The sequence below is a fragment of the Capra hircus genome, chromosome 5, assembly GCF_001704415.2.
Source record: "Capra hircus breed San Clemente chromosome 5, ASM170441v1, whole genome shotgun sequence".
In the NCBI taxonomy this organism is placed as follows: Eukaryota; Metazoa; Chordata; class Mammalia; order Artiodactyla; family Bovidae; genus Capra; species Capra hircus.
Window position 1 is genome coordinate 34,308,118 of NC_030812.1, and position 26,318 is coordinate 34,334,435.

Below are 26,318 nucleotides of genomic sequence, written 5' to 3' on the forward strand. Positions count from 1 at the left end.
ATTACCTGGTCCCAAATGGCAGTAGTACCAAGGTTGAAAAACCCTGAATTAAACGACTCTGATATAAAAAGCACAAATTGAAGCTTGCTCAGTAGTCATCCTCTCTCTCCCACGTGCAGTGGTGCTTGTCAATACTTTCCTAAATAGTTTTCTCTTTTGTGGGCTAGCTGAATGAGGGGACAAAATGCTAATTGAAAGCGCGACTGCTTCACAAGGTTAGTAGGCAGAGGGAGCAAATTTGACAAACATACTTTTAATATTATTAATTAACAAATATCAGGTAGATAATTTTTGGTTGCTGGAAGGGTCAGGATGAGCAGTTATTCTATGTTTTGACTTCCATGTTCTGGTCTATCTTTGTTAGAATACCAAGATCTTAAAGAAAACATCCTCAAATCCAGGGTGGTGGTCAGAGGAATCTGTTTCACCTTCTATAGGTCAGTGACTAACTCATCAAGACAAACAGTGTCTAATCTCTTTCCCTGTTAGTTGCTATTTTAATAGCAATGATAGCATCTATTGAGCAATCATATGGTTCAGGCACTTCGCATACATTATTTTGTCTTCACAATAACCTGAAAAAGAGTTATATCATATTAGTCAAAATTTTAGATAAATTTAGAAATAAAACTTTCTGCAGTTGAAGCTCACTTCTGCTGCTTGTTCAGTTCTCCTGAAATGGTCAATCAGTCAATCAATATTTGCTCAGAAGTTTCTATCTGCAGAGCATTTTGAAAATTCAGAGAGACTTCTTTCAAGAAACATGAGCTTTGGCTTGAACACTACAGCCCAGATTTTTAAACTGTGTAGTGAGACCTCCCTGGTGGTCCGGGGCTAAGATTCTGTGCTCCCCAATGCAGGGGACTTGTGTTCGATCCCTGGTCAGGGAACATGATCCCACATGCCACAACATGCTTCAGTTAAAGATCCTATATTATGCAATTAAGATCAAAGATCCTGCATGCTGCAACTAAGATACAGCCCAGCCAAATAAATACATAAATATTTTTTAGAAACTGCCTAGCTAATACATTCTCTCTCTGCATATTTTATAATGATCCTGTAACATTTCAAAGAGCAATAAAATTATTTCTATTTAAAATATACAACAGAAATTAATAATAGCTCAAGAAAGCCATGTAAAATACAACTTATTACAAAGTGGCAATAATAAACCAAATAATAGCTCATATTAATCGAATACCTCTGTGTATCTGGTATGGTTCTAAGCCTTTTACAAAAATGAACTTATTTAATGATCACAACAGCTCTATGAGATGAATCCAATCTTTAGTCCTGTTTTGCAAATGAGGAAACTGAGGCACAGAAAAACCAAGTAGTCTAATGTCACAGAGCTAGTATTTGGTTTAGTCAGGACTTGACTTTCAAATATTCTAAGATCAATAATTTTTCTGGGTATGATTAGAATCCATTTCCATTGCATTTTGTAGACAAACTCTTCATGTGGAAAAAGGTTTTTCTCTTTTGTGTATGATCAGAGGAGAGAGGGTGTAAGAGGTTAGAATAGATGAGCATTTCATTGGTCATTCAACGTGCATTCTCAAACACCTGCCACATTTAGGCAGTGTTCTGGGGACACAAGACACACAACGTCTTGGCTTCCATAGAGTTTACATCTCAGTGGTGGAAGTCATCAGAAGCAAATAAAGTGGGACAATGTGGGGAACACAGCATTTGACCCTTAGGGATATAACAAACTGGGGGTTTAGAGAGTTGTATGAAACGTATATTTTGTAATCAAGTAAAGTGTTACTTTGATAGATAACAGGAAGAAAAGTGTTCTAATGTCAAACCCATCCCTGATGCTGTATTATTAAAAGAAGGAAATGAAACTTAATGGCACCAAAGGGAAAATGGTAAAAACGATTTTCTGGTCACGTGTTATTAGCCATAATAAAATAAATAGAGGGATGGTAAGTGGGGGAAAGGACCGGGTTATTCATATCCTCAAGGCATAGCAGTTTGCAGGAGATGAAAGCTGCTTCTTCTTACCAGCTTAACTCTTTCCTGGGCTTTACGTAACACCCAAAAATGTATTTGTGGGTTTGGTATTCCTGGGGGCATAAAGTCCACCTTAAATGATTCTCATACAAGCCTCAGAGTTATTTTCTGTTGTCCTTGGAGACAGAAAATAAGCTTTTACCTCTCTTCTGGATGCATTTTCAAAAATGATTCTTGGAAATGAGTTTTCCTTAGGCACATTTATATATAATGACAGGCTAATATCTTATACGCCATTACTGTATGTAATAACAGTGTGACAAAACCGACAAGAATTAGACTATAGATGTAAGGCACTTAGCTGTGGAGGGAGAGTTATCCAGCAGAAAGGATGAGCATCCTCATGCTGTGTGGTGTCTTAATGGTTACCAAGTGATGAATGTGGACATCTCCCGAGGCAAAACTTCAAATAATTGAAATTTGTCCTTATGGCCCTACTTTTCTTCTCTGACACGTGCTTTCTGACTGCCGTGCCCTCCCTGACATGGAGAAAAGTCCTAGTGCTGAGACCTGACACTTAGTAGATGATCAATAGCTATCACAGAATGGACAGATGGACTCGTTCACTGTAGGGGATAAGGAGCTTTTCATATCACCTGTTTAAGTTTGGGCCAGTGCTTATGGCAGGAGTGAAGTGTTAATGATGGGATTTTAGGGATTAGGAAGTGGATGATTTCAAATGGAAAGGACTTCTTTCCAGTACCCTTCAGCTCCTTGTGCAGCGTAGCTCTGGGGAGGAGAGGTCGAGTGAGCAGACTGAAGCTGGGCTGTCTTGGATTGCATCCCAGGCTCACTTTCTAGCCATCCTGTCTGGTGCATTTTCCTTGGTTGTGATATGGGGCTCATCAACCTATCTACCTCATAGGGTTGTTTTGTGGATCAAATGAGTTAATTCCTATAGAGCCTGCCGTATAGTTAGAGCTTGGCTCATGTTGCCTCCTCAGTTGCATTGTATGTCAAGAGGATTCATGGATGATGAAGGTTCCAAAGAGAGTGAGCAGTGAAGAGGGCGCTCTTCCTACCTGCAAGGAGCACAGGACTTGTGCTATACCCTCTCCCTCCCCTTCTTGTAAGAGCCCAATTACACAGCAAGTCCTTTTCTCCCCACTGGAAAGAATAAGGACCATCTCCTCTTACTTGTCCCTTGCTCATGCTGCTCCACTCACACTGCTTCCTTCTTTCCCTCAAATACACCATACACGAGCCCCAGCTCTGCTACACCCCCAAAGCCGGGCCTCATACTAGCTATTTCCTCTGCCAGGAATGTGTTTCCCAAGACATCCCTGGGGCTGATTCCTTCACACCTTCAGGTTTGTGCTCCAACATCACCTTCCGCTTGAGTCTTACTCTGACCCCCCTGTAACAGCTGCACCCCCTCTTACCCTCACTCTTCCTAATACCATTTACCCTGCCTTTTAAATAATTTTATTTTTTATAGTTGATTTACAATGTTGTGTTGTGTTAATTTCTGCTGTACATCAAAGTGATTCAGTTATACATATATAGTATATATATACATACATTCTTTTTCATATTTGTTTCCATTATAGTTTATTACAGGGTATTGAATATAGTTCCTTGTGCTATACAGTAGGACCTATATTATTTATTATGCTTATTGCTTATGAATTAGGAAGTAGGAAGTAAGCTCCTACAGGGCAGGGATTTTTGCATTTTGGGTTCATGATGTATCCCAGGTGCTGTGACAACAGTCAGCCATATAATAGGCACTGGACAAATGTTTGGTGAATAAATGAATGAATGAATTACAAAACAGTTGCAAGTCAATAAAAATATAAAGTAAAAGGAGAGCCCTTGCAATCACCTAAGCTAGGAAATCTGGGGTTCATCTTTGAATCCTTCCTTTTATTTCCATATCCAGCTAATCATGATGCTCTGAGCTGTCTGCCTCTGAAACATCCTTCAATTCACATGCTTCGCTCCATTTCAAAACCTGCTGCTTCATTCATTCTTACCAGCTTCTCTAATCCCAATATTCTATCTTCTCTTTCAGTTCTTTGCTACATTCTGACTCAAGGATTTTTTATGTAAAATGCAGATTTGTTTATGTCACTGCGGTGCTTAAAAACTTTCAATGCCTCCCTTCCAACACAGGATAAAACTCAAATGGACTCTAACCTAACAACTCTGCCACTAACTGGCCCTGTGAGGAAGGCAGAATAATCACCCTCCATGTACCACACACAGAAAGATGTCCATGCTGTAATCTCTAGAACCTGAAAATATGTTAGGCTGCATGGCAAAGGGGAATTAAGATTATAGATAGAACTAAGATTGCTAATTAACTGACGTTAAAATAAGGAGATTATCCTTATCTGGGTGGGCCTAATATAATCACAAGAGTCTTTAAAAAGTGGAAGTGTGAGAGGGAAATATGACTACAGATAAAGGTCGAGTGATGTAATAGGGACTTTACTGGTGGTCTAGTGGTTAGGAGTCTGCCTGCCAGTACAGGAGACACAGGTGCAATCCCTGGTCTGGGAGGATCCCAGATGCTGCAGAGCAACTAAGCCCACGCACCACAGGTACTGAGCCCGGGTGCCGCAACTACTGAAGTCAGCTCGCCTGAAGCCTGCGCTCCAGAAACCAATGAGAAGCCAGCACATCACAGTGAAGACTAGCCCCCGCTGACCCACAACTAGAGAAAAACCCACACACAGCAATAAAGACCCAGCACATCCAAAATAAAGAGTGATGCAATATGAGAAGTTGACCGTCTAGCTTTAACGATGGAGGCCACCACCCAGAAGCTGAAAGGCAAGGAAATAGATTCACCCATGGAGCCTCCAGTAAGGTATGCTGCCCTACTGACACCTTGATTTTAGTGGAGTGAGATCTGTATCAGAATTCTGACCTCTAGAACTGTAAGGTAGTAAGTTGTATTGTTTTAAGCAACCAAATTTTGGGCAATTTGTTATAGCATGAATGGAACATAGTGTAACTTCTTTTTTCTTGCCTCTTTGGGCTTAGCTCTTTGAGGCTATACTGTAAAATGGGAAACATGATACCAACCTTTTAAGGCTATTGTGAGCGTTAAAGATGATGCCATTGACCCCAGAACAGTGTGGGAGTTGAGGCAACAATCCTCTAAGAAACTGAAAATCTATGTGTAATTTTATAGTCAGCCCTCTGTATCTGAGTTTCCACACCCACAGATTCAACCAACCATGGATCATGTAGTGCTATGATACATATCATTGGAAAAACTTCTGTATAAGTGGATCCTCACCATTCAAACACATGTTATTCAAGGGTCAACTGTATTTGCAAAATGCCTAACCATGCCCTACACATAGCAAGTGCTGAGTAAATGATAGCTTTTAACTCTCATCATCATTTCCTTCCAAGCCACATTGTCATTTTCCAACCCATCATTCACTCCTTGATATACCTATAGGAAATGCTTTCCTAGTGAACTTCTCATCCTTTAGGACTCAGCTTAATAATTCCCTCGTTGGACAAGTCTTTTTGCATCGCGCTTCCATACCAGGCAAATATGATCTGCTCTCTGCTTCCTCAACTCCATGATGGTACACCAACCATGTGCGGTATGTTTTACTATTCCTAGAGGCTTGGATGAAGGTGAGGCAAGCAAAGCGCCTAGGGTACAAAATTTAAGGAGACACTCATTGTCCAGTTTCTGCCAATGTCTGTCTACCTCACCCTACTCCTCCTGGTTAGTCTCATTTTATTGAGGAGGAAACCCAGGTGCAGGAGACGAAGTGTCTTGCTGTCACGTGGTAAAGGAGACAAGGTCTGTGTTCTGTCTTTACTACACACAAGCTCTTAGAATAGATCCTGGAACACAGATGATGCTCAAGAGTGAACTAAGGTGGTACTAATAAGATGGGTAGCAAGTTGACCTGATATTTGATGTTGTAAAAATGATGACGATGATGATGATATTAGTAAATATCCAACCTCTATGCATGTACTCTAAGTGCCCTGCATACAACTCTCCTTACAGCAACTGAATGAGTTAGGCACTATTGAATATTTGTCTCACTCAGAATAAGAAAAGGCTAGTCATCCACCTAACACTTAGCTCTAAAGTTTCAAGGGTCTAAGTGTGTTTCAAAAATCTCTCTAAGGAGGACAGGACTGTCTGATGTCAGCAGGGCTGAAGCAGGAATGAAATATTTGAGGAGGCATTGAAGCTGAAGGAGACAAACTCAGCATAGCAGACATGTCAGCCGCGTTCTCGTGAAGTGTGTTTACTCATCTGTTAGGAGTTCACTCTAATGCAACTTTACTTTTGGTGTAATAAACTGTATTAACTTTGTGCTTGAGTGAGTTATCTCTCAAAATAGAAAAATGTGTATTTCCAGGAGTCTTCTTTCATTTACACATAGAAGTCTATGTGAGTTTAAAAAATGGATTTTAAGAGCCTCAGTGATGGCTAAGAAATTGCTATTTCAGTCTTGAAAATTGCCTTTTCTACCAGAAACACCAAGCAAGAAATCATACCATCTGATTTTGCTAGGTTGGAAAAACTCACTCAGACACTGAGATAGCCTCTGAAGTTTGATCCTCTTTCCTCTTGATGGTATGATAAAAATTAAATCTCAAGTTTCATCATCAGAATACCTAATACAGAGAGTAACACTAGAACCCAAATTGTATCATTACTTTAAAAGAAAGAAGGCACCCAAGGTTCTTATTTCCTTTATTGTGGTGAGATTCAGATAATTCTATTGAAGAGTGTGGTGGAAACTAGGCCTAAATAAGCTCATGAGTTTAATATTAGCTTCCTGTATGCAAAGAGGTTAATCTCCTATCTTTAGACCACAGATATGTTACTTAGGTTTGATGACAAACAGCTACAATGATTTGTCTATATGCCTGTAATTTGATTAGCCCAAGTTCTCCAACAATGCCCAATTATTCTTCCTCTTAAACAGCACAACTGAAAAGTCAAAGATACTTCCCATCAAATTCTCTCCAGTTTGGGAAGAAGTATATTTTTCCAATGATTGTCTTTCGCCCGTGATTGCGTATACTTGCTGTCAACATAATTTTTGATCACCTTGTGGTCATCTGCCCCCTACTGGCCCTGCTTCTACTGCTTCATCCAAAGCATGTTTCTTTTTCCTTCTTTTTAAAAGCCCTTCTGACAATGCTATAGGATATAATGGACTTTTACTGAAAGGCAGGGACTCAGTGAGAAATTAAAGCATGGGACAGAATGTAATCCAAATATGAATATTAGAATTTATTGTTTCCAAATAGGATGTGGAAAGCTAGGATATTGCTTCCATTCTACCAATAAGAAGAGCTTTAATAATTGACAAAACCATAAATTTTCTTGAGTCTGTGAGAAAAATTGAGTTCACAGAAGTCAAAGGAAAGCCAGGGTTCCCCAAGGAAAAGCAGGGTGCAGTCCTGGCACAGATCAGGACCCACTGTGCCAGCAGGTAAGAAGAATTAAGTAAAATGTTGTAATGATCTGCTAGCAGCTAAGGATGGGTTAGTGTGACAATACAGAACGCCCAGGCGCCACATGAGCAAGGAAAATCTGCGTCTACTCATAAGCCCTTCTTTACCAATGCTCACAAGAAAGATTAAGTGTAGGTGGAAACCTAGAGAAAGGCAACATCTGTGATGCAGGATTAGAGGAGGAAAACAGTTCCTTCTATGGAAAAGCCATGAAGCTCTGCCTGGATCCTTTTTTATTTGGAAGGATGAAGTCATTAAAGCCCTGGAGGGAGAGCCTGAAACCCCTTAAGACATTGTGAACACCTCTGTGGTTGAGGGGTTAGTAGGAGGGGAAAAAGCCCTCCATTTCAAGCGAAGGGACAAGAAACCAACTGACCTAGGCCTTTAGAGGTCTCTTATGCCTCATACCTGGGTAAGAGGTAGGATTATTAAAAAAGTCTTACCTCTGAGATGCGGGGACATAGAGTTTGCTTAAGAGTGAGGCTGGATGAGGAGAAGGCGATGGCACCCCACTCCAGTAACTCTTGCCTGGAAAATCCTACGATGGAGGAGCTTGGTAGGCTGCAGTCCATGTTGTCTCTAAGAGTTGGACACAACTGAGCGACTTCACTTTCACTTTTTACTTTCACGCATTGGAGAAGGAAATGGCAACCCACTCCGCTGTTCTTGGCTGGAGAATCCCAGGGATGGAGGAGCCTGGTGGGCTGCCATCTATGGGGTCGCACAGAGTCGGACACGACTGAAGCGACTTAGCAGCAGCAATAGCAGAGGCTGGATGAAGACAACAGTCTCCTTCCTCTTTACCCCACCACCCACTCCCAAAAAGGTGAAAAGCACCAAGAAATAAGCAACAGCAGTCTTCCTGGGGATGGGCAGGCCCTTTCTAAGGTACAGGTCCAGAGGTAAAACGTAAAGCTGAACATGAAGTTTTAGGAATGCTGAGAAAACCTCTCTGCCAAGCCAGTCTCCACATAAGTACAGGTGATGCTAGAGGAGTTTGAAAAGAGTGGCACATTGAAGATAATCAGAACAGAGATAAAATCTAAACCTGGCTCAACCCCTGACTAGATTGACTATCTCCCTCTTAAGCACCATGTCCACCTCCCCTACCATGCATGTGCACACACACATGCACACACACACACACACACACTCACACACACACAGCCCAAAGGCTGAGAAGGAGTAAAACTGTACTCATGTTCAAATTCCAGGCACAAATACTATTTACCTCAGTCTCTACTTTGTTATATATGATATCCAGCATTCAGTGAAAAATTACAAACATGCAAGAAAGAGAACTCATTCTTAAGAGATAAAATTATCAACACAGTCAGACTCATAAATGACTCAGATGTTGGAACTATTGAACAGAGAATTTAAAGCAATTATGACTAATATGGTAAAGGTTCTTTTGGAAATAATGCACACTATACACAATCAGATAGGGAGATCAGCAAACACATGGAAACTATAAGAAATAGCCAAATGGAAAAAGAACTTGAAGGTAGATCTATAGAATTTACCTAAACTGAATATAAAGAAAGAGAAGTGGGGAAAAAAGAAAACTGTAAGAAATATCTAAGATCTCTGGAACAATATTAAACAATCTAAGATATGTAGGGTTTTTGGAGTCCAAGGAGAAGAGAGTGAGGATGAGATGGAAGAAATCTTTGAAGAGATAATGGCTGAGAATTTTCCAAAAACAGTGAAACAATTACACAAAGAAACCCAGAGAATGACCAAAGGGATAAATTCATATCTAGACCATCATATTCAAGCAACTAAAAATCAAAGATGAGAAGAAATCTCAAAGGCACCCAGATAAATAAAATGCATTGCATAGAGAAGAAAAAAATAAAAATTCACATGTTTTAGCTTGTTAGGGATGCCATAACAAAATATCACAGACTAGGTGGCTTAAAAATCAGAAGTTAATGGTCTCAATTCTGGAGGCTGTAAGACCAAGATCAAAGGGCTGGTACAATTTCTTGCCTCCAAGATCTCTTGCCTTGGCTTTTACAGAGTCACCTTCTTGCTGTGTCTCACATGGTCTCTCCTCTAAGCATTTGTGTCTCTGGGGTTTCTACGTCCACATTTCCTGTCATTTTAAGGGTGCCAGTAGAATTGGATTAGAGTCCACCCCAATGGCCTGATTTTAACTTTATTTTCAAATACAGTCACATTCTGAGATAATGGAGATTAGAGCTGCAACATATGAATTTTGGAGGGACACAATTCAGCCCACAACAATTGACTTCTCATCAGAAACTAGAAGACAATTGAGCCTTTAAAGCGCTGAAAGAAAAATAGTCAATCCAGAATTCAATGAAAGTAGCAAAAAAACAGAGAAGAAATAATGAAGCAAAGTGTTTTGGTGAACAAAAAAAAGCTGAGAGATTTCTTTGCTGGAAAACCTGCATTACAGTAAATGTTAAAGGGAGCTCTTGAAGTTGAAGGAAGATGATATCAGATAGAAACCCGGATCTACATGGAGAGGTAAAGATCTTAGGAAATGGTTAAAATGAAAGTAAATATGAAATATATTTTTCTCATTTTTAATTGCTCTAAGGCAAATAGTGTCTGTAAAAATGTAGCAATATAGTTTGGTTTAAAAGTAAGATATAGGAAAACTTCTTTAAAAAGATGGGAGGAAAATTATGGGGGTATACTGTTTCAAGGTTAGGTTCTGATACTAAACATGAAGCAATCTTATTTAGAGTTGTATACATTATAAGCTCTAGGGTAACCACTAAAAATTTTCCAAAAATGCCAACTGTGGAGATATAAAGCAAGAAGAAAAATGCAGGAAAAATGGAACCCAGAATAGACAAAGCGAATAGAAAGCAGCTAGCAAAATGGTTGACTATGGTCCAATCATATCATTAATTACATTAAATGTAAATGATCTGAATACACCAATGAAAAAACAAAGATTGGCAGAATGGATTTAAACAATGACCCAACTGTCTATAAGAAACTCACTTCAATAATAATGACATGGGTAGATTGAAAATGAAAGGGTAGAAAAAGACAAACCATGCAAACACTGATCAAAAGAAAGCTGCAGTGGTTATATTAATCTCATACAAAGTGAAATTCAGAACAAGGACTGTTTCTAGGGATAAAGAAGATTACGTGATGATAAGGGGGTCAGTGCATCAAGAAGGTAAAAAAATGAAAGTGTTAGTTGCCCTGTCATGTCTGATTCTTTACAATCCCATGAACTGTAGCCTGCCAGGCTCCTCTGTCCATGGAATTCTCCAGACAAGAGTACTGGAGTTACCAGGGATAAAGAAGAACATTACGTGATGATAAGGGATCAGTGCATCAAGAAGATGTAACAATCCTAAAAGTGTATACACGTAACAATAGAGCCTTGAAAATTGTTACAGCTAGAAGGAAAAATAGGGAAATTTACAATTATAGTTGGAGGTTTTAGTACTCCTCTCTCATCTATAATTGGTAGACCAAGGCAGCATAAAATTATTAAGGATATAGAATACTGAAAGAACTCTATCAACTATGACCTAATTGGCATTTATCATACAGTAAACCCAATAAACCCTGGTGGCTCAAGACAGCAAAGAATCTGCGTGCATTGTGGGAGACCTGGATTCCATCCCTGGGTTGGGAAGATCCCCTGGAAGAGGGCATGGCAACCCACTCCAGTATTCTTGCCTGGAGAATTCCATGGACAGAGGAGCTTGGCAGGCTGCAGTCCATGGGGTCGTGAAGAGTAGGACATGACTGAGTGAGGAAGCACAGCACAAACCCAACAGCAGCAGAATACATGCTTTTCAATTGCATGAGTAACATTCACTACGATAGACTATAGTCTGGGCCATAAAGCAAACAGGTAAAACTTTAAAATAATTGAAATCGTACAAAGTAAATTTTCTGATCATAATGGAATTAAATGAGAAATCAACAAGAGAAAAATATCTGGAAAATCCCCAAATATTTGCAATAAATCAACACACCTCTGAGGAATCCATGTATGGATCAAGGGGAAGGTCATGAGGAAAATTAGAAAATATTTTTATTTGAATAAAAGTTAAAATAAAGTGTATAGCAGTTTGTGGAATGCACCCACAGCAGTATGTAAAGGGAAATATATATCATGCAATGATCAATAAACACATTTTCCCTGTTTTTCTTTCCCTATCATTTTGGCCATGACCTCCAATACTGTATCCAGTAGCAGGTAACACTGGTGTCTTTACCTTGTTCCTAATCGTAAAAAGTATGACTCTAAAAGTCCTTCGTTAAGTATGACATTGTGGGTTTTGGTGTAAAATTTTTACCAAGGATGTTTTTTACTATTCATAGCTTGTTATCATTATTATTTTTTTATCTTAGTGGGCATTAACTTCATCAAATATTTTTCTGTATCAATTGAAAGTGAAAGTCACTGTCATGTCCAACTCTTTGTGACCCCATGGACTGTAGCCTTCCAGGCTCCTCTGCAAGGAATTCTCCAGGCAAGAATACTGGAGTGAATAGCCATTCCCTTCCCCAGGGCATCTTCCCAATCCCAGGGATCAAACCCAGGTCTCCCACATTGCAGGCAGATTCTTTACTTCCAAGTCACCAGGGAAGCCCAAATTGAGATAATCCCATTATTTCCCCTTTATTAATGTCACAAATTACAATAATATATTTTTTATATTGATTTTCTGATGGTGTTCCTTACATTCTTGGCTATGATATATTGTTTTGATGTATTTTATTGTTTATTCTATAATTTTATTACACAATGAATTAATCCATTTTATGTATTAGATACATTTAACATTGTAGAATTTGTGACTAATATTTTATTTAGGGTTTTTGTACCTACATGCAGAGGTAAAGCAGAACCATAATCTTATTTTTGTATTCTCCTTTCTGTCTTCCTCTTTAGCTGTCGCCATCTTGTCATACTCATTTTCTCCAACAAACTTGCTTCTCCGTCTTCTTTCTTCCTCAAATCTAAAAATCTTTCTTCTGGGAATTTTGGTACAAGCAGAATATTTTTCTTAGTTATTATGCTGAGAAATTTAGTTTCCTTAACCTCAAGTCTCATTCCAAGACAAACCCAATGTGTTGTCATTCACAGTCAAAATCCCATTAATGTGTTTCCCTAGGTTTCTTTTTTAAGCTCTCCAAAGAACCAGTGGAAGCTTTGAAATGACAGCTTGTCTTTAAATACTTCAAAATTCAAGATCATATTTAAGAACAGGCTCAGGTTGGAGAACTTTTGCTTTTCTTTCCATTTACAGTCACTGTAAGTGGAAGGGACACCAGATTTTATCCATTTCCAGAGCAAATACTTGGAGGTGTGCCCTGACCATTACATCACAAACAAGTTGGTCATTTAAGTGAAAAAAGGATATAATGAGGAAAGCAGTCAAATGGCTGAGTTGAAAGACTAGTGTTTCCATTTCTTTAAAAGAAAAAAAAAATTTTGTCTTTCATTTCTTGAATGGAGTGCATTTATTCATTCTTCCATTCAACAAGTATTTTAGGGCCTACTATGTATCAGGCATTTTTCTAAGGCTGATGCTAAAAAGCAGAGAACAAAACAATAAAGGAACTGGCTTCATGGAGTTTACCATGGAGTGAAAGAGACAGACTCCAGCATATACATACATAGTTTAAAACAAGGTAGTCGTAAATGCTAGTGAGGAAAAAATGGTAAAGAAACAAAAAAAGTGGCATCAAATGTGTTTATGAATTATGGTTTAGAAAGGGCTCTCTGAGGCCTTCTTTTTTAGTCCTATTCTACTCCTTATTACATATCTTTCCTTCATCTCTAAGGGATTGACATTTGAGCCAATACCTGGATGAAGTACCTGGCTCGCCATACAGACGTCTGATTGAAGAGTTGTCTAGGTAGAAGAAAAGGAGATGTACCCTGATGCGAATGTATGCTTGACTCTTGTGAGGAACAGGAACATGGGAAGTGTGGCGGGAGCAACGTGGGAGAGGAGAGATGCAAGGCAATTGGGTCTGACACACAGGCTGGGGCCAGATGGTGTAGGACCTTGTAGGCTCTAACAAGAGGTTTTGAGGGTGCCCGTTTTCTCTGAAATGCCTTGGGGGACTATTCCTGGACATTTACAAACAGGAACATGCTTAAATGTAGTCTCCAGTGGAGTCTTTGGGTTTGGGGGACGTTGTTTTTTGTGTGTTTTATTGTTACAAGAACGCCTTTGTGCAGGTACAAGGGGCAATTATATGACCCTCTGGATAAATGCTCAGATTCATTGCTGGCCCTGCAAGTACCCCAGGAAGGCAGAGGCCTGGGATCAATGTAGGTAAGGGCTGCTTCAGGGGGATTTGGATGAATATTATGTGCTTTAGTTCTAGGTGCTGTAAACGGGGTCACTCTGGAATTAAAAAAACACGTAATTTTTTTCATCTGCATTACTACTGGTTTCCCTCTTTTAGCAAAAGAGACATCTGTTTCTATGTGTAGAAAAAGGCTTAAGGCTCTGAATTATAGTGTGGTAATTCATGCTTAACTGTTTGAATGGCTGCATAGCCCTCAGCCCTGAATCTACTAATGCATAAGATATTAATTATTAGACTATAGTTCACACTGTGTGAGTTCTTATTGCTTATCCTTCTTGTAGGATACAGATAGCTGGGAACATATAGTGCCTTTGAATGACCAGCGTACTCACTCAAATAACATTAGGTAAGCAGTTCTGCACTGAAGAAGAGAGAGTAAAGAGAAATAACAAAATGACCTTTGAGACAAGGGATTCTTTCCCACGAAGTGCATTAACTAATTGACAGGGGTGGCAAAGGTACATGGCCCACTCGTATGAGAATTCTCTGTAGAAACTTTAGTTCCTCTAGTAAGGAAAAGGCCTTGTAAACAGAACATATAATCTTTAATAGAGGTTATAAAAAGCATTGACACTTGCCTGTGAATTCACCTATAGATCTGTCAGGCCTTTTGTGATGGATTTGGGAAACCTATTATTTTGTCTTAGCTTAAGGAAAAAACTGTGGTATCTTTTGATGGTTCAAAAACTAGAACTTGTGAAACCATGGGAATAATACGAATTGGTAGAAAACAATAACATTCTCACAGCTGGACCATCTGGTAGATTATTCAGACACAACCATGTACATCACTGAATGGCTCTCATAAAACACCAGATGAAGATAAGAGCTGGCATCTACTTCTAATTGTCCAAGGCTTAAATTGTCTTTAGTTCCTAAGTTTTGGAAATAAGGACTTCATTTGCACTGGTCTCAGCATCTTCCAAAATGTAATCTTTTAAAACAAATTATGAGGCTAGTAAACTTTAGGATGAGAACTTTACATCATTGTCAGTAAAATGTGTTCTTCATATAAATGTCATGTACTCTCTTATACACTGTATTAAGAACACCTTCTGCTTTTATTTATCATGTTTTTTAAAGCTCTTCTTTCTTTAGCAACTCCTTTGTTGTGCTACTATTATATAGAAGTCACTGTTCTGGATGTTTCGTATAGTCAACAAACAGGTATTTATGAAGGGTCTCCTGGATGACGAAGGGCTTGGGGATGCAGCTGTGCACCAAACAGGCTAGATCCCTGCCCTATGAAGTAGTTATTTTTAGTATTATTTTGTAGGTGAAGAAGCAGAAGCCCCATGCCTTTAAGTAATTTGCTTTAAGTGGCAGAGTCCTGAGGAGCTGTCTGCTTTGAAAACCCATGTTCTATCCATTATGTTTTGTTCTCTTGCTTGGTTTAATGCCTACAGTCTTTGAGATTCAATACTATAATTCACCTTTGGGACACTCTGAACACCATAAAGCATACTGTTTGTGAAAGTGTCAGTCATTCAGTCATGTCTGATTCTTATCGACCCCACAGGACTGCAGCCCACCGGGCTTCTCTGTCCATGAAATTCCCAAGGCAAGAATACTGGAGTTGGGAGTCATTCCCTTCTCCTAGAGGGAAAACATAGGCAGAAAGCTGCCATTAAATGCAGCAATATTTGGGGGGATTTGTCTCCTAGAGGAATGGAAATAAAAACAAAAATAAATTGGACCTAATTAGACGTAAAAGCTTTTTGCACAGCAAAGGAAACCATGAACAAAATTAAAAGACAACCTGCAGACTGGAAGAATATATTTGCAAATGTACTGCAGACGAGATTTATTTCTAAAATACACAGACAGCTCATACAGCTTAATAACAAAAAAAAAACAAACATCCAATCAAAAAACGGGCAGAAGACTTAAACAGGCATTTCTCCAAAGAAAATATACAGATGGCCAACAGGCACATGAAAAGGTGCTCAATAATGTTAATTACGAGGGAAATACAAGTCAAAGCTAAACTGAGGTATCACCTTGCACCAGTCTGAATGGCCATCATTAGAAAGTCTACAAATACTAAGTGCTGAAGAAAGTGTGAGCAAAGAACCCTTCTACACTGTTGGTGGAAATGTAAATTGGTACAGCCACTGTGGAGAGAACAGTATTGAGGTTCCTTAGAAAACTAAAAATAAAGCTACCATATGATCCTGCAGTCCCACTCTTGGGCATATATCCAGAGAAAACTCTTAATTCAAAAAGACCCATGTACCCCAATGTTCATAGCAGCACTGTTTACAATAGCCAAGACATAGAAGCAACCTAAATGTCCACTGACAGATAAAGAAGGATAAATGGATAAAGAAGATGTGAGATATATGTATATACTCCATTCCATTGTATATATATATACATACATGTATATAATAGAATATTATTTGGCCATAAAAAGAATGAAATAATACCATTTGCAGGAACATGGATGGATCTACAGATTATCATGCTAAATTGAAGTAAGCCAGACAAGGAAAGGCAAATATTATGTGATATCACTTATATGTGAAATCTTTAAAAAATGATACAAGTGAAGTTGTTTATAAAACAGACTCACAGACATGGAAAACAAATTTATGGTTACCAGAGAGAATAGCAGGAAGAGAGTTAAATTAGGAGTTTTGGGATTAATATATGCACACTATTGTATCTAAAATAAGCAACAAGGACCTACTGTATGGTACAGGGAACTATATTCAATATCTTACTGTATATATATATATACACACACATATTTACATATATATGACATATATATACATATATGTCAAGTGGGAGAATATAATAATATTAGATTATATTTCTTTAATGTGGGATTATGAAGGAGACTATTTTATTCTTAAGATAAACTTGCTGAAGTATCTAGGGTTATGTGCCATGACTTCTGCAATTTAATTTTAAATTGATTTTGATTAAGCTCAAAATGTGTGTCTGTGTTTGGAGAGAGAGCAGATTAAGCAAGCAAATGTGACAAAACATCAATAATCTGGGTAAAGGGTGTAAAGATTTTTGTATATTATTCTTTCAAATTTTCTGTGTGTTTGAAAATTTTCAAGAGTAGAAGTTGAGAGGAAAATAAAAACACTGGAGTTTTAAACAGATGGAGTAAAGCAGCAATGTAATGCTTCTGGTAGCAAAGCTAAGCAAAGATTGGATTCCATCCTTTTGTTCAAGAAGAATGTGCCTACTCCAAAGTCCCTAAATAGGCGTGTCTTCACTTCTACTGATGAACGAAGTTTAATCAATGTCTCTGACTCCAAATCTCTAGGAAGTAGAACCTAGTTAATCTAACTTTGGTTCCAATTTCAGTCTAGTTCTGGATGAATCACTGGTAATCAAGGTGTCTGGATGTTTTTTTTAGTTAGCAGAATCATGTGGTGGGGTGTGTCCCTGAACATGAGAGGGAGATTGAAGGTACTTGCTGGTCAGTCTCCATGGAAGGGGCCCTGTGTGACAGAAGGGGGATTCATGAATTTCACTGGCATAAAAGATGAGTACAAGTTTGCCAGTTCAGTTCAGTTTAGTTCGGTTGCTCAATCGTGTCCGACTCTTTGCGACCCCATGAATCACATCATGCCAGGCCTCTGTCCATCACCAATTCCCGGAGTTCACTCAAACTCATGTCCATCAAGTCGGTGATGCCATCCAGCCATCTCATCCTCTGTCGTCCCCTTCTCCTCCTGCCCCCAATCCCTCCCAGCATCAGAGTCTTTTCCAATGAGTCAACTCTTCACAGGAGGTGGCCAAAGTACTGGAGTTTCAGCTTTAGCATCATTCCTTCCAATGAACACCCAGGGCTGATCTCCTTTAGAATGGACTGGTTGGATCTCCTTGCAATCCAAGGGACCCTCAAGAGTCTTCTCCAACACCACAGTTCAAAAGCATCAATTCTTCAGCGCTCAGCTTTCTTCACAGTCCAACTCTCACATCCATGTATGATCACTGGAAAAACCATAGCCTTGATTAGACGAACCTTTGTTGGCAAAGTAATGTCTCTGCTTTTGAATATGCTATGTAGGTTGGTCATAACTTTCCTTCCAAAGAGTAAGTGTCTTTTAATTTCATGGTTGCAATCACCATCTACAGTGCTTTTGGAGCCCCCCAAAATAAAGTATGACACTGTTTCCACTGTTGCCCCATCTATTTCCCATGAAGTGATAGGACCAGATGCCATGATCTTTGTTTTCTGAATGTTGAGCTTTAGGCCAACTTTTTCACTCTCCTCTTTCACGTTCATCAAGGGGCTTTTTAGTTCCTCTTCACTTTCTGCCATAAGGGTGGTGTCATCTGCATATCTAAGGTTATTGATATTTCTCCCAGCAATCTTGATTCCAGCTTGTGCTTCTTCCAGTCCAGCGTTTCTCATGATGTATTCTGCATATAAGTTAAATAAGCAAGGTGACAATATACAGCCTTGACATACTCCTGTTACTATTTGGAACCAGTCTGTTGTTCTATGTCCAGTTCTAACTGTTGCTTCCTGACTTTCATACAGGTTTCTCAAGAGGCAGGTCAGGTGGTCTGGTATTCCCATCTCTTTCAGAATTTTCCACAGTTTATTGTGGTCCACACAGTCGAAGGCTTTGGCATAGTCAATCAAGCAGAAATAGATGGTTTTCTGGAACTCTCTTGCTTTTTCCATGATCCAGCAGGTGTTGGCAATTTGATGTCTGGTTCCTCTGCCTTTTCTAAAACCAGCTTGAACATCTGGAAGTTCGCAGTTCACGTATTGCTGAAGCCTGGCTTGGAGAATTTTGAGCATTACTTTACTAGCATGTGAGATGAGTGCAATTGTGCAGTAGTTTGAGCATTCTTTGGCATTGCCTTTCTTTGGGATTGGAATGAAAACTGACCTTTTCCAGTCCTGTGGCCACTGCTGAGTTTTCCAAATTTGCTGGCATATTGAGTGCAGCACTTTCACAGCATCATCTTTCAGGATTTGAAATAGCTCAGCTGGAATGCTGTTACCTCTACTAGCTTTGTTCTTAGTGATGCTTCTTTTTTTTTTTTTTTTTTTTAGTGAGGCTTCTTAAGGCCCATTTGACTTCACATTCCAGGATGTCTAGCTCTAGGTGAGTGATCACACTATCGTGATTATCTGGATCGTGAAGATCCTTTTTGTATAGTTCTTCTGTGTATTCTTGCCACCTCTTCTTAATATCTTCTGCTTCTGTTAGGTCCATACAATTTCTGTCCTTTATTGAGCCCATCTTTGCATGAAATGTTCCCTTAGTATCTCTAATTTACTTGAAGAAATCTCTAATCTTTTCCATTCTGTTGTTTTCCTCTATTTCTTTGCATTGATCACTGAGGAAGGCTTTCTTATCTCTTCTTGCTATTCTTTGGAACTCTCCATTCTCCAGATGCTTATATCTTTCCTTTTCTCTTTTGCTTTTCTCTTCCCTTCTCTTCACAGCTATTTGTAAGGCCTCCCCAGACAGCCATTTTGCTTTTTTGCATTTCTTTTTCTTGGGTATGGTCTTGATCCCTGTCTCCTGTACAATGTCACGAACCTCCGTCCATAGTTCATCAGGCACTCTGTCTATCAGATCTAGGCCCTTAAATCTATTTCTCACTTCCACTGTATAATCATAAGGGATTTGATTTAGGTCATACCTGAATGGTCTGGTGGTTTTCCCTACTTTCTTCAATTTAAGTCTGAATTTGGCAATAAGGAGTTCATGATCTAAGCCGCAGTCCGCTCCCAGTCTTGTTTTTGATGACTGTATAGAGCTTCTCCATCTTTGGCTGCAAAGGATATAATCAATCTGATTTTGGTGTTGACCATCTGGTGATGTCCATGTGTAGTCTTTTCTTGTGTTGTTGGAAGAGGATGTTTGCTATGACCAGTGTGTTCTCTTGGCAAAACTCTACTAGCCTTTGCCCTATTTCATTCCATATTCCAAGGCCAAATTTGCCTGTTACCCCAGGTGTTTCTTGACTTCCTACTTTTGCATTCCAGTCCCCTATATTGAAAAGGACATCTTTTTCGGGTGTTAGTTCTAAAAGGTCTTGTAGGTCTTCATAGAACCGTTCAACTTCCCCTTCTCCAGTGTTACTGTTTGGGGTATAGGCTGGATTACTTGATATTGAATGGTTTGCCTTGGAAATGAGTTTGCCAAGAAAAGAAAATTTATTGAATAGCATACTCAGATACAAATAGACTGTACTTAGGCATCATTCTTTATATATTTTAGAGGATACTGATCATAATTCATTTAATTTCTAGGTTATTGAAACTTCCCATTGACCAGTCATTGCTAAAAGAGTGGTACAATTACATATTAACAAGATGTAACTCTCATAAAAGAAAACAAAGAATACCCATCCAAAATATGTGCATGTTTGTTTATTAATGTTTCCCATTTATTGTTTTCTACTGATATTTTGTGATATGAAACACTCACAAAGATAGAAATTAACATGCATGAGATAAAATTAATTATAAATTAAATCATATTTCCTTCTCTCACTCAATTGTTTTATTATGTACTTGACTTTGCAACCATGTTCAGTGCTTGATGCTTAACAGTGAGACTCATGTATGGGTATCTAGATGTATATTTCTTTAGCAACACCTGAAAAAGCTTTGTTTGTGTATGTATTTAGACAATACATTTTTATTTTATTTATTCATGTTTGTATTCTTAAGTGAAAAATACTGCAAAAGTCTCAGTTTTGAAGACAACTCTGTGCTTTTGATAACTCTGTCAAACTGTGGTGCTGGAGAAGACTCTTAAGAGTCCCTTGGACAGCAAGGAGATCAAATCAGTCAATCCTAAAGGAAATCAACCCTGAATATTCATTGGAAGGACTGATGCTGAAGTTGCAGCTCTAGTTACTTTGGCTGCCTGATGCAAGAGCTGACTCGTTGGAAAAGACCCTGATGCTGGGAAAGATTGAGGGCAGGAGGATAAGGGGGTGACAGAGAATGAAATGCTTGGATGCCTTCGCTGACTCAGTGGGCATGAGTTTGAGCCAACTCCAAGAGACAGAGAAGGACAAGGAAGCCTGGCATGCTGTAGTCCATGGGATCGGTCACAGCTCAGTGACAGAACAACTTTATCCTGACTCGGATTACATTACAGAAATTCTGAGATGATTTGGGGTGAGCATTCTCACTCAGACTTCAGGAACATCTGTACGTTCAGCAGCTGCACAGTTATGTGTCTTCACTCATGTTATTCATGTCTACAATTTTCTCACCATTTTCTTTTTGTATACAAAAGTCCCACCCAAGCCAAAGGGCCTATCTCTATAGTTCATCTCCTCATAGAGTTCTTTTCCTGTCTGCAAAATATCTGTTAACTTTCTCCTCCCCTAAAATTTTGCCAGTAAGCCCTCAATTTTGCAAGATGTTATGTTGTTCTCTTAAGGTGTTTATTTCATGTGAATCTTCAAAAAATTCTTTCTTTTTACTTTAAATATATTATAATCTGAAGAAGCTTTTAGTTTTGTTTTATAAAGCAGAAATGAAAACTTTTAAATTCATGAATTAATACTTCAGAATAAATTATGTGTATTATTTTCCCCTATCAATATCTTAAGGTCATCAGTATCTGTGAAAGTGTCAGTTGCTAAGTTGTGTTCAACTCTGTGACCCCATGGACTGCAGCCCACCAGGCTCCTCTATCCATGAAATTCTCCAGGCAAGAATATTGGAATGGGTAACCATTCCCTTTGGAGAAGGCGATAACACCCCACTGCAGTGCTCTTGCCTGGAAAATCCCATGGACAGAGGAGCCTGGTGGGCTGCAGTCCATGGGGTCTCTAAGAGTCATACATGACTGAACGACTTCACGTTCACTTTTCACTTTCATGCATTGGAGAAGGAAATGGCAACCCCACTCCAGTTTTCTTGCCCGGAGAATCCCAGGGATGGCGGAGCCTGGTGGGCTGCTGTCTATGGGGTCGCACAGAGTGGGACATGACTGAAGCGACTTAGCAGCAGTAGCAACCATTCCCTTCTCTGGTGGAATCTTCCCGACCTCTTTCCTCAAAATACAATAGGTACCTTAGTTTGCTTTCCTTTCCATTGTTTTCTGCTCCTCTCTCCCAGCTCCCCTCCATTTTGGTATACGCTATAGTATAATTTTCATTGAGTTTTCCTCATAGCTCAGTCAGTTAAAAAAATCTGCCTGCAATGCAGGAGACCCAGGTTCAGTTCCTAGGTCTGGAAAATCCCCTGGAGAAGGAAATGGCAACGCAGTCCAGTATTCTTGCCTGGAGAATTCCATGGATGGAGGAGCCTGGCAGGCTACAGTCCACTGGGTTGTAAGAGTTGGACATGACATAGCAACTAATTCACCATAGTTTTCATTATGTACTTTCAAGGGTATATTACTTAGTCATTATTTAGTTAGTGAAGTGCAGATTTTTTGTACTGGATCTTAGTCAAAAGACCAAGAAGTGATTGTCAACTTTTTGATCATGTGCCCATATTAGGAAACAAACAAACAAAAAATTCCAACTGTGACCATTTGCATGTACACACAATTTTAAATTGTTACCCTATATTAATAGATTATGCACATTATAATAGCTTCACTAAGATGGGATTTTTTAAAAAGGCTATTAAAAATAAATGTAAGTAAATGTTTTAATATCTTCTTATAGCACATCACCTGTATCCATCAAGGTATTGGCATACACTATTGTGGAGGCTGGCTGCTCCAGAATCTATAAGGAAGCAGTCAAGCTGAAGACTCAGGGAAGAACTGATGTTATAGTTCAAGTTCAAAGGCAATCTTCTGGCAGAATTTCTTTTTCCTCAAAAATGTCAGTCTTTTTTCTTAAAACCTTCAACTGATTGAATGAGGTCTACCCACATCACAGAGGGTAATCTGCTTTATTTGGTATCTACTGATACCATTGTTAAATTGAAAAATACCTTCAAACCAACATTCAGACATGTTTGACTAAGGATCTGTATACTGTGGCCTAGCCAGGCTGACACATAAAATTAACCACCATACCATCCTAACCTCTTGAGTTTCATTTGTCACTTTGAAGTTCATTGATTTGACGAACAATAGTATTTACTTATTTATGCTATTTCTTTCCCTCTCCAGTTTTACTTCTCATTGGATTGCTTGCCCTAAGTGTACTTTCTAAGTGATTCACATAGTAAACTTATTGACTATGCTTGGTAATATTTTTATTATGCCCTCACATTCAAAAAGTACATTATCTGGACGTAGAATTGTAGCTTCAGTGAATGCTGCTTTCTACACAACTTTGAGAACATTACTCCATTATCATCCTGTATTGAGTGCTGTTGTTTTGGAGAAATCTAACAGCAATCTGATTCTTGTTTGTATGCATGGATTGCTTTTCTCACTAGCAGTCCTTTAGAATGTTCTCTTTGTCCTTGATGTTCTTAAATTTCACTTTGATGAATCTAGTTGTAAGCGTTTTTTTTTTTTTTTTTTTTCCTGGTGTTTTCTATAAGTTCTAGAATCTGTGAGTTCTTTAAAGTTGGGGTCTTACATTTCTCTTTCATTCTTGATCATTATTTCTTCTAATGGTTCCTGCCCTGCCTTCCTACTCCAATCTACTTTTATCTCCTACTATGGCTTCTATTACATAGATCTTGACATTTTTATTACTTTCCTCCATATCTTTAAATTGTTTTTTATGCTTTCTCTCTTTTAGTCCTTTATGATGTTTTTCAACCTGGTGTTTCGGCTAATCGATTGTCTTTGGTTCTATTTATTCTGCCACTCAGTTTATTGAGTTGTTTTTTATATCAAGTGTCTTCAATAGATTTTTCCTTCAAGTTGCTTCTCCTGCTTCATGTTTTATCTGTTCTCTGAGGATTTTTATTTTACATATTTTAATTCTTGTTCTATCTTGATATTTATCAAGATAATTCTTGTTCTAACCAATAAAAATCAATTCTGCTTTCTCTTACACAAGTTGTATGATTTTGTCATTTTTCTTTTACAGGACTTGTGCTCCTTAGGTGTCTTATTTAATCCTCTTGGGAGTTCATGTTCACTGTGGTCTACCATTTACCTTGGCTGATGCTGTGTATGTGGGGACCGACGAGCAGAAAGCACAGGGTTGAGCTTGAACCCCCCTAAATGCAAGGGGGAAGAGCAGGAATTAGGAGGTAGGATCTCTGATATTGCAATCATTCTTTTTTCTTAATTGCTCAGCCATGTCTGACTCTTTGCGACCCCATGGACTGTAGCCTGCCAGGCTCCTCGGTCCAAGGAATTCTCCAGGCAAAAATACTAGAGTGTACCACTCCGGTATTCATGCCTAGAAAATCCCATGGACCGAGGAGCCTGGTGGGCTACAGTCCATGGGGTTACAAAGAGTCGGACACAACTGAGTGACTTCACTTCACTTCTTCCCTGGATTTTGAATCCTGCTTTGGCCATTTACTCTGTACCTATTCACAAATTACTTAGCCTCAGTTGTAAAATGGGCATGGAAATGATGATCTTTAATAGATCATAAGGTTGCTTTGAAATAAAAGAAAATTAGAAAATAAAAAACATAGCCCAATGCTGGCATCAAGTATGTAATTGCAATCAGTTTTATTACTACTAAAGCTCTGAAGTTTCTAATTTAGGGGAATGAGAGGACTATGGTGCCATAAGTATTCATCTTTGTATTTTGTATAGGCCCACTCCAGTGCCTTCCACATCAGAGGAATTCCTAGAAGGTTTGTTGAGTGGGACACAATTAAACCTCTGGGTTGAATTCTGAAAGCCTATGCCCATCCTCTGATTCAGTTGACAAATCTTTTTCCAACTCTCCCTACTTTAGGACACTCCATTAGACTACTACAAACCAGAAAGTCTGGGAACCAAGCTGGGAGCATGATAGGACAGGAAGAGAAAAACTAGGGAGGTCTATGTTTATGCATTAGTCAAACTACTCTTTTAAAAACACCTAAAGGGTGAGAGGGAGTGAAAATGTGTTAGTCGCTCAGACATGTCTGACTCTTTGTGATCCCATGGACTGTAGCCTGCCAATCTCCTGTGTCCATGGGATTCTCCAGGCAAGATACTGGAGTGGGTAGCCATTCCCTTCTCCAGGGGATCTTCCTGACCCAGGGTTTGAACCCAGGTCTCCTGTATTGCAGGCATATTCTTTACTATCTGAGCCACAGGGAAGCATCAGCAAAAGGCAAATCATGAAAGTTTTAAGTAGCCTAAGATAAAATGTATTTTAAAAAATATTTTCTAAATGTAAGTCTATGAACAAGCATTTTGAATACTTCTTGTATTCAGAGATTGCTATGGGAAAAAAGGGTTAAAGCAGCTAATACCAAAGACATTGAGAATTTGGTTTCTGTCTGTATGAATCAGGATGTGTTGGTGAGAAACAAGACCAGTGGGATGTGTGTATATTTAGAAAGAGATTTATTTTAAGGAATTGACTCAAGTGATTGTGGAGACTGGCAAGTCTAAAACCTGCAGAGTGAACTGGCAGGCTGGAGGAGCAGGGAAGGGTTCATGCTGTGGTGAAAGTCTGAAGGCCATTGGACTAAAGACCCAGGAAAGAGTCAATATTCAAGGTCAGTTTCCTCTTCCTCTGAAAAAGTCAATCTTTTGTTATATTCAGGCCTTTAACTGATTCAATGAGGCCCATCCACACTATAGAGGACAATCTGCTTCACTCAAAGTCCACTGATTTAAATACTAATCTTATTATTCAGAATATTATCCCTCAACACCCAGAAAAATGTTGGCCCACATATCTGGGCACCATGGCCCAGCCACGTTACACAGAAAATTAACTGTCACACTGTCTTAAAGTAGTTAAAGAGAAAAGCTTGTGTTCACACACAGAGCAATAAAGAAGAGTGAATAAGGGCAGGTTTTGGATTCTAAAGACTTGAGTTCAAATCCTGATTCCACCCTTCATTAACACGGTGGGGACCTTGGGGGAAATACAGATGCTCAAATCAGGAAAATTTGAAATTATGGTGAATTTTCACTTTTCCAGTGAGAGGGCCTCAAAAATATGTTTTTGGTCAACTTAAATATACAAACATAAGAAAAAAAGATTCAATTTGAAGATATAACTTATTTATATCTTTAGTTATACATGTTTAAATTCTGTTACATATGAAATAATGTTAATTTAGAGATATTGCTTTTTTTTCAGTCTCATATTTCATGAAATACTTAGACTCAGACTCTTCCCAAGTATCTTAGTCATTCCTTTGGCCACTCTCTGAGTTGCTGTACACCATCTTTTGGAGTATATCTTCCCATCAATCCAAGTGTGAAAAAATGAAAGCTTCCTGAATCTGGTTGATACTGTCACTAGAAAATGTATCCCACTCTGTAAGTATAAATTTGCATAACATTGAGAGAGTGGATTTTAAATTCATTAAGTGAACCATAATTATGTTTCAATATAACCTCCTAGAATGATTAAAAATACTTGAGTCATGAATTTTATTAGTGGTCCCACAGGAGTGATGAATAAATCTGGGTTAAATATCTTTGACCCTTAAA